Genomic DNA, 10,654 nt, shown 5'->3' on the forward strand with positions numbered 1-10,654 from the left:
ACCCTACCTCTATACTTGGGTAATTTGGTTCCTAAAGTGACTACAAGAGGGTGGGTAACTTACAACACATCTAATCATAATTTGATCTTGTCTTGCTTAATGTTAGTCGACATTAAGTTTGATGATTAAGAACAAGGCTTATTGTTATTATTCATTTTTCCCAATAGTTGGTCTGAATAGTGACTTCAGTTTGTAGTTTGTCTACTAATTACTTTTGATGGGGTTCGAAACCTATTTATGGGAGAAGCTATAAGACGCGAAAGTTCAGGTGGACATCAGTTAATATGTGGTCACATAAGGGAAAGGTAAGGGAAAGCAACAACTCAATGTGAGCAGACCTAAGAGTCTTTCTAAGACTTGGGAAAGAGGGTGGGGAGTTCTCTATTAATGTGTTAACATTAACACCTTGAATACCAAATCAAGTGGGGTCCATCCCAAAATACGCTAACCGGCTTTTTTCTTTTATTTAATATCTATTTAGCTAAGACTATCCGTTGTGGGGTTTCGTTGGCACTGGATTCATCATCTAATATTGTACCGCGTCGTGCTAACTTGACACTAACTAGGTTTAGGATAAAACTCATGCTGCTCACTTGACCTTGTTGTGAATAAAGCCTTGCTCGCAAGCCACTTTCCCAAACATTCCCCTCCGATTTGACCTTGTGTTGTTTGCGAATGACTTGGCAAAAAAGCATCGTTCGTGCCCCCGTTAACCTTACAACAACGTATAACTTTACTATTTTCTATTTACACGAAGTTGACTTGACGCTTTAAATGTATGTCTAGTTAACCCATCACGCATTAGTTTGTAAAAGAAAAATTGAAAAGTGCGGTTATTAAAATTTTAGCCTTGATTATTATCTTTTAGGCTTTTAGCAAATATCACAAGACACACATATCAAGAAGATAAAAGGCAGCATTGTGTCCACCCACCGATTTTATCGAAGTCCTTCTTCTCTCTTTATCATCTTCAACCTTTGAAGAACCCAAAAGGAGGAAAGATTTACATGCATACCAAATCTTTCCCCTTTTGACTTTTTGATCATGATCATCATATAATATAATCCACCTGTACTCAAATCAATTCATCAATCTCCATCTCTTTCCATTGTCAAATCTATTCATTCTCTACAGTACTTCCAGTTAACTTGCTAAAGGTAATTAAAACAAACCCCCTTTTATAATTTCAATTATGATCATATACTGTTCTTGTTTTGCTTTTTTTGGGTTTTAGTTGATTGCCTGATTGCCAATCAAAACTTTTTTTATATCTATTTATGTCAAATCCAACATTTGTTTATTGTTGTTACTTTGTTTTTTTGGTGTTCGGTGGATAACAATCTCCAAAATTGGCATATTCAAAAAAAACCTTAGGACTGGTAAATTGACTTTTGCTGTCAATTTATCGTTGCCGCCACCTCCTCTGCCACTAGCCGCCATCTTTGCTATTACAGTTTTGACCTTAACTAAATTAATACTTTTTAGACAGTTGTTTTGACAAGAATTAAATTGGTTCATTTATACAATAGTCGTATTGTCACGAACCAAATTGATAGTTTTTTTAAACAATCAATTTTGTAAAAAAAAAATATATATTTAAAAAAAAACCCATTTTGTAAAAAAAATAGTTAGTTTTTTTTACTCGAACAAAATTCATACTTTTAAAAACAGATAATTTGTAAGTAAAAATGAACGTTGCTCGGTTTTTAGAGATGGGGTCTCGGAAGTGGTCTCCGTCTCTTGGGTTAGAGGTAACATTTGCCTTGCCTGTTTCTCGACAGGCCTTGCTAGTAGCTTTTGTCAGGGGCGGACCTAGCATATATGTTTTGGTAGTACAAATTTTATATGTTTTGGTTAGTTTTCGTATTTCATTACCCCTGAAAATATATAACGTTACCCCTGTTTATTTAAAGCCCAACCAAATTAAAAGCCGAAACCAATTAAAGCCCAACCAAATTTAAGCACAAACTAAATAAAACCATTTCTTTGTTTTACCCTTATGCTTAAACGTTTGGTCTAGGCCGGACATCATCATTCAACAAAACAAAGTTTCATTTAGTCGTGGCTTACACCCCACATTGCCCTGACCCCTTTCAGTCATTCACTCATCGTCCACAGATTGAATTATATTTGTTCAATTTAGGTATTCTTCTGCTTCTAGTTAAAATTGTAATTGTTTATTTGTATATATAAATTGTTAATTTGGAATTGTTTATGGGCAATTAAATGATTTTTTTAACTGTTAACTTTTTTTGGTGTTTGTTGTCTATAGATATTGAACCCAAAACCTATCCCTCCAAACCTAGGTGTTTTAAAAGCTCTGCCTTTGGCAATGGAGCATACCCTCATTGGTAGCAATTGAATGATTGATTATGGTTTGTTGGATATTCAGATAATTAGGAACTTGAATGATGAAACAACAAAGTCTTATTAACAATAGTTTTAAATGAAAGTTACAAGAAAATGATAATATCGGTCCAAAGGCAAGTTAAAAAAAAACTATTGTATGAAATATTATTAAAAAAATCCGGTAAAAAAAAGTGGTTACATTGTAAGAAGTACGGTAAAAAAAAAGTTTAAACGTTACCCCTGAAATTATGGTCTAGATCCGCCACTGGCTTTTGTTATTTATTATAAGGCCATGGGGTATACTCTAACCTATACATAGGTTAAAGTGACATGGCACTTTAAAGATGGGTTAAACCACTCTCCACTTGTGTTAAGTGTGTTAAAAAGACCCATGAGTTATGCTTTTAACGGGTTAAAAGGAACAATATGTATTAATTATGTATTAATTACTAATTGATTTGCTATATTTTGTGTTAAATTGATTAAACCATTTCCTTTGAATGACATAGAGTGAAAGAAAAAAAAATGATGATGTGGAGCTTATGTGAAATTAAGATGGGTTAGAGTATACCCCATGGCCTAAGTAAAATTTTATTGGATATGTTTTTTGTTTGTAAAAAGCCCATTTTAACTAGAACCAAATTGATACTTTCTAAAAACAACCTGCGAAAATTTATTGGATATGTTTGTTGTTTGTAAAATAGCCCATTTTGACCAGTAACAAATTGATACTTTTTGAAAACAACTCGTTTGATTCAAACCCTATATGACCAGCTATCCGGCCACCTGAGCCGACCTCCTAGCTTTGTGAGGTTTATTTAGTAGCGTTCTTTTGTTACCCTTGCAAAACTGTTTGATTACCCTAATCCAAATGGATATGAGAAAATGTAATATCCCTAGGTGATTTTTTTAGTCTTTTAATTAAGGTTAATCTTTCTTTAAAGATTAGTAAGATCTGTTCTTATAAACGACAGGAAAAGATCATGTCTTCCTTTGCTACAGCCGAGCTTTGTGATGCACACGCATCCCACCTAGCAAACGGTGATCTCCGAGCTCTAGCGCCGGTGTTCAAGATCTACGGTCAATGCCGTGTGTTCTCTGGACCCGTAGTCACACTCAAGGTGTTTGAAGACAATGTGTTTGTTAGGGACCATCTTGAGACCAAAAGCGAAGGACGGGTTCTAGTGATCGATGGTGGAGGCAGCATGAGGTGTGCACTTGTGGGTGGCAATCTTGGTCAACTGGCTCAGAACAATGGGTGGGCCGGGATTGTGGTCAACGGTTGCATCCGGGATGTGGATGAGATCGAGGCATGTGATATTGGGGTTCGAGCATTGGCTTCGCACCCTCAGAAATCGAATAAGAGAGGTGTTGGTGAGAAGTATGTGCCGGTTCATGTCGGTGGAACCTTGATTCATGATGGTGAATGGTTGTATGCGGATAGTGATGGGATTCTTGTGTCAAGAAATGAGTTGTCTTTGTGAAATGGTTAGCCGTTTTGCGGTGATGAATTTATCAGTAGTATAGGAATTGGCAAGTGTTTAATAATTTGTTTTTAGTACTTTTATTAAAGATTCAATAAGATTTGATGATTTTGTTTTTAGCACTTTTAGGGTGCGGTTAAACGTATCCTTTTATATCATTTTTACTAAATATACACCCCTTAACTTATTAGATAAATTACTATTACATATTAATATTATTTATATACATATTAGTCCCTACAATATTTTTTTCACTTAATAATTCCACCACATATATTAAATTAAAAACTATCAAGTATTACTATATATTAATTTATTTTTTAGTATTAATATTATAAATATTTATAATATCTTTTTTTTATTTTAATAGTATATATATTTATAATATCCTTATTTTATCTCTTTATCTTTTACAAAATAAACCCGAAACTCGAAAACCTAAAACCCTAAACCCGAATCTTAAGCCCGAAACCCTAAACCTGAACCCTAGATCCGAACCCTATACCCGGAAACCTAAACTCTAAACCCGAACCCTAAATCCTAAACCCGAACCCAAAACCCTAAACTTGAAATCATAAAAAAAAGCAACTTGTAAAAAAAATATGAAATTCCTACTTTTGTGCTAATTTGGTAATTATATGATTTCAAGGGGTAATATGAAAGTTAGTTTTTCCGAAAGAGGGATATGATAAGCCACGGAGAATACATTTAGTCTTACCTTACTTTTATTACAGATTTAAGGATCACAAACAAAAATAGGGAGAGTTATTTAACTGAAAACTATGATTTTCACCATTTTAAAAGATTGTGTAGTGTATGCGCCTTAGTTTCTATTATTAACTAGTTTTTTTTAGTTTCTATTATTAACTAACTAGCTTTTTCTAACTAGCTTTTTTTTTTCCTCTGCGAAGTTGTTTTACATTATATCTTTCTAATATTTATATACTTTTGTATTTTAATTTTATTTATTATAAGTAAGTTAATAATATACTTTAGATTTGATGATAAAAAGATTTTACAAAGAAATAAAATGTTATAACCCGGTTTAAGAACTATATAGGTTTGGTGAGACTTATAACTCGTTTATTTTTTTTCTATAAAATTGTTTCTTAATTATAAAAAATATTTTTTTTAAATAAATCGGATATTAATTAGTAGTATATCCTTATTTTATAGGATGTTCATATCAAATATTTGATGAAATTATTTTTTAATTTAATTAGATGTTATAACTCGTTTAAGGGCGGACTATATATGGGTTTGGTGATACCCAACTCGTGAATTCAGGTCAAATGCATGAGAATTCTTTATATACAAATAAAACAATCTGGTGGCTTGAGAGAATACAGAGAGCAACCCGAGAGCTTTAAAGGTTTCGTATATATATTTAAGATTTGGCTAAGAATAAAACATGTAATTAGGCATAATTTAATAGTTTCAAGTAACGCCCTGCTTGTGGTGTGCGCATATAATGTATATATGTGTGAACCCTCGGGTGGACAAAAGTGAAATTGCACTAATATTGACGTTATTTTACTAATCTCGTGAAAATAACGTTAAAAGTGGCGGAAGGTTAATCAGGCATCATGTGGTGGTGTTGATAGCCGGAAGACAAAGGTACATGCACCGATCAACCAGTGTCCCGATGATTGAGTGTTATGTGCCTTATGTCCAAGGCTTGATGCAAAAGTACTATCGAGCCGGGGTCTCACCGGAAGCAGCCTCTCTATCCCTATGGGGTAGAGGTAAGGTTGTTTACATCTTACCCTTCTCAGACCCTGCCATAATTTTGCTATTGATGAGATATACTAAGTAAGATGATGATGATGATGATGATTAATAGCTTCAAGTATATATGTGTAAGTCAAATCAACATTGAGAACTATGATTCTAGTATGACATTTGAATTGATTAAAGTGTGGGATATCATTTGGTTGTATATGTGTTTGGCTAAATGTCATCACAATAGTTAGTTTTATACAATCGTGTTGTATATAATATGAAAAAGGGAGTTATTTAAAATATGCTTGGGTTATACAGACATTATGTTGGTTATTCATACACCAGGGTAGTCTATACGAGTTGTATAGGCTCTATACGACTCGTATAGGTGCATAGTCAAGTCATTTTCAAGCATAAGTGTCAGGTGTTATTCTTTTGTATCGTATAGCCCATATACGGCTCGTACATGGCTATATGACTCGTATAGAGTCTATTTGACTCGTATAGTTGTTTTTTTTTCAATTTTAAAATTACAAAATATTAAAAATAACACCCGAGTTGGTTACAAAATAAAAATATACATAACAATCTACGTACAACATGATCGTTTCGGGGGTAACGACTTTTTAGATGTGATAATGCAATAAGACATACAACTTTTGGTATTATCTTACAAAGCAATACACAAATCTTACATGGTTTGAGAAAGAATATCTGATGCATGGTCTATACGGGTCGTATACCACCTATACGAGTCGTATAGACCAGAAAAGTAATTAAAAATCTCTGGTCAAAGTACATGCTGACATGCTGTATATACGAGTCGTATAAACCCTATACGGCTCGTATAGGTCAGACGAGTTACGTAGCTATACGAGCTGAAAAATCTATACGGCTCGTATAGACTGCAAAAAGCTGCCACACTGACACGTTCGTACGCAGGTCAATAAGTTAGGGCTATACGACACGTATAGACTCTATACGAGTCATATAGCCTGATTCCCACATCAGGAGGCTGGTGTATGTATAGCATGATCCTTTAAAATAACATGGCACACTGTTATGAGCTATTTTTGTCATGTAGTCGTGTCGTATGTCATCATATAGTTACAACGTGACAACAAGTTTACAGTGAATTAATGAAAACTTGAAAAGCATTATTTGTCTTGACACGTATCTGCTTTGCGATATTAAGTACACATGTACATAGCCAGTTAGCCACGTGTTTGACATGTTTTGTTGAGCATGATGTGTCATGTAAATACTAATGGGCTTTCATGATCCAAGAATCTAGTTTTTCCAATGATAAGATAATGGCTAATTTAATGCATCCGGAGGTTTAAAAGTTTAAAACTAACTAAAATATTGTCTAAAACTAATGACTAAGAGACCTAAAACTAACTAAAATATTGTTTAAAATTAATTAAAATGTTGAGGCTTTTTCTTTTTTCTTTTTTTCATTTAATTTGTATAGCACTAAAGAGTATCCAAGAATTATAAAATTACTTTTAGTCTATTAGTGAGTTACTAATTCCAAAAAAACTCACTTTCAAAAACACAGGATGCATAAGTACATAACACATTTTAGATTGAGGCCTTATAAAAATTGAAGGTTTCAGCCTAATTTAGATGACCCAAGAGATTGCCCTTGACATGTCATTCGCCAATGTAACAGAGGATCAGATAATGTTTTGGTAGAGTTCAAAAAACTTTCATTTTCGAATATTCGATTGACTTTGCTTTTAACCTTTTATATAGTTCACTTTTGCTAGTGTATATGATTTAGAGACAATTGTATATTTTCTTTTCAAAATCATCTTTAAATGCCTGTTCGGACAATGGGCATTGATCCTTATTCCTTAATGTTATTTGTTGTGAACTAACCAAAAAATACATAACATTTAACACGTAGACAATGATTTTTAACTAACGCAACCTTTACTTATTGTGTTAGACTGTTAGGGGTAACTATATATAAATAAAAAAAGGAAAAAAAAGGTTTGATATGTTGTTAATGGGTCGATCACACTTAAATTCTATTAAAGCAGAGTTAGTGGGTTAACAAGGGGCAGAGGTCAAGGGGTTTTTTTTTTTGTGTGGTGGATTAACGGCTATTTTTTTGTGGGTTAACTAACATATTTTGGTTAAAAATGTGCTGACGTGGAGTGGGCGTAGTAGGAGTGTTAAGAAATATTTGTATTCGAAATATATGAATAATCGAATTCGAATTATTGAAAAATCTGAATTTTCGGATTTGGATAGTGATTTGAAAATTTTCGGATATTCGAATGATCCGAAATATTTTTTGATTAATAAATAATAAATATTATTATAAATTTGGTCAATTTCGGATATATTGTTTACACGAATTAATATTAAAAATAATTATTTTTTTTACCCAATTTGGATATCCGTTTGGATATCCAAAATTTCGGATATTAGTGATCAACTACCCAATTCATATATCCGGTTTTGAACACCACTAGACGTTAACCCTAACTGCCAACCTAATTATTTAGTTTAAGGCAATGATATGTGTAAGCTCGAATTATATATATTACAATTTTCAGATTTCTGTTTTCTCACACTGTTACTATTATCTTCATTTTATGATATCTTCAGTTGTACTTTATGCTCTGAATGTTATTACCGGTAGTTACTCATGGTTTTAGTCATATGCTACCCACGTGATTGTTTCCATCCACTTTGAATTTCCATCGTTGACTTCAAGCTTTCACAATCTATTGTCCCTGATACGGTCGCACGATAGCACCGTCAGCTAGGACTAGACATTGAATATGCCACATTAGTGGTGAGAGAGTGGAGAGAGAAAAACGATTGGGGATGAGTTTTTATTAGAGAGAGAGAAAAGGTTTATTGTCGCAGATTGGCGGCGGTGGTGGTGGTTTATGGTGTAAAGTGAGGAGACTAGCTTTGGTGGCTGGGTTTTTTTAGAGAGAGAAAAAAGAGGTTTTTAAAGAGAGAAAGTGATAAGAAGTGGCGGCTGCAGAGGTTGCCTGGTGGTGTGGCGGATTTAGTGGGATTAGGATTTGTTGGGTGTAGTTTATAGACAAGAAATAACTTATTAGTCTTTTTGCTAATATCCTAAGGGTATTTGTGACGTTTTCTTCAAGCTCCATAATCAACCTAGATGCAAACCTGTGACATTTCATAAAATAAAGTTTATCAACACAAAGGTCGGTGAGCAATTCATAAGTTTGAGCATATAAGTATATAATAAGAAAAGCCACAAAACTTGTATACGAAACAATAAATAAAAGCAATAACTTGGATAAATAGATAAAATCGCTAATAGAACTACATTAGCGACACCTTGCTATAAGGGGATGCCAAATAGTCTAGGATTTCATAGTTATTGTTAATTGCATTACGTTAACGACACCTTGCTATAAGGGGATGCCAAATAGACTAGGATTTATAGTTCCACCAACCGAAAGCGATAAACACATAGGCATATAATCATAGAACACCAAATCGAGTAATTATTCAAGTAAAGTATACAATAACGCTTGTGGGTTAAGATTCAAGTATAAAGCATTTAGTTGAATAAGTATGAAATGTCACCCCAAAACAAAAGATAGAAAACGGGGTATGAAATTACTCACGTTCAAGTAATAAACTTGAAAGATGATATTTTGGTGATTTGCCGGAACGACGAGATTAACGTACGAAGCCTAAATAAAAGAAAGTCTTGGATTAAAAGGTTGTCTTGAAAGTCTTTAAGAAAAATAAATGTTAAGAAGAAAAAGTAAACAATTAAAGTTCAAGGTTCAAAATGTAACTATTTAAGAATAATAATAACCCTTTAAAATGTAAGTTTGCTCGAAACCGGGTTAAAGTATCTAACCTTAATATTTACTTAACCGATGTTAATTAATAAGGTGGGAAAAAAGTAAAAATGCAAGTTCCTTTGGAATAAAGATACTAAAAAGGGTCTTTAATGAGTGTTTGGGTTGTTGGTTCGGGTCTTGATAATTGGTCAAACCCAAAGTCAACTTTTCAAAATATTAATGTAATGAGATAACTCAATAAAATTAACTAAGACTTAACCAAGTATGTAGTTCTATTGTTTTAGAACTAACAACGCACGTTAAGCGAGTGCTCGGTTTTGTCGGTCCAAAACTTGTTATGAGATCAAGTTGGATCCAACATTTCCAAGTACTTAAGAAAATAATTAAAATCAGTTTGTAAACTATTTTTAAAGAAATATACAAGTCTCGATAGCTAAAAACACACTTGTGTGTCTTAAGCGAGTGAAAATAGGTTTAGTTCGGTTTGGTTCGGTTTCCATCTCACAATAAGTTCATAGATAGTTTCCACATGCCCAAATATCAAAGAACTTGTATAATAATTTATAAATGATGATACTTGAGTTTTACAACTAAAAAGTTAACAATAAAGTCTTTAAACAAAAATTCGGTTTTCGGTTCGGTTTTCATCTCACAATAAGTTCATAGATGGTTTCCACATGCCCAAATATCAAAGAACTTGTATAAATGATTTTAGAAATTTAAATCTAACAATAAACATGTTTAAACAATTGTTTAACAAAAGCTAGGAAACAAGTTCGATTTACGGTCTAGAGCTATTTACGGTTAAACTGAGGCTAGACTCTTAGAACCCATAACCATGGAACTTGTAAATAAACTAAAATGAACAGAAGTTAAGCATGGTTAATATGTATAAACAAGTTATATAGATATTATATATATCAAGAACACGAAGTCCTCCATGAAGCCTTGCCTTACGAGGCCCGAAACCTCACCGATCGGAACCGGAGAAGTAACCACCAAAGGTAACAAGGGGTGTATATTATATATATGTTGTACTACCATAATCAAGTGTTAATAATGTCACACCCCGAAAACTTAACTTTGCAGCGGAAGTCTTAATTAAGACGTTCGAGTGGTGACAGACGCCGATTAGCCATACAATATTTAAACACACACCATTAATGTACAAGTTGGACATTTATTATTGAAAACACAAGTTTCAAGTCATCAGAGTACATATTATTTTAAAACATTATGTCCAACTGTCGGGATCTAGAATCCCGCATTTTCCACGTTTTCTTCACG

At 33.3% G+C, this 10,654-nt stretch overlaps 1 pseudogene across 1 annotated transcript; it reads left to right on the forward strand.

Moving 5' to 3' along the window:
* Positions 1-911: 911 nt before the first annotated feature.
* On the forward strand, positions 912-3,945 carry LOC143561754 (putative 4-hydroxy-4-methyl-2-oxoglutarate aldolase 3 pseudogene; annotated as a pseudogene). Its single transcript, XR_013140369.1, has 2 exons — positions 912-1,157; positions 3,324-3,945. The product of XR_013140369.1 is annotated as a putative 4-hydroxy-4-methyl-2-oxoglutarate aldolase 3 pseudogene (transcript).
* The last annotated feature ends 6,709 nt before the right edge of the window (positions 3,946-10,654 follow it).

Source organism: Bidens hawaiensis, unplaced genomic scaffold (assembly GCF_021521415.1).
Source record: "Bidens hawaiensis isolate Kalapana, Puna unplaced genomic scaffold, B.hawaiensis_p1.1 tig00020785_1, whole genome shotgun sequence".
Lineage (NCBI taxonomy): Eukaryota > Viridiplantae > Streptophyta > Magnoliopsida > Asterales > Asteraceae > Bidens > Bidens hawaiensis.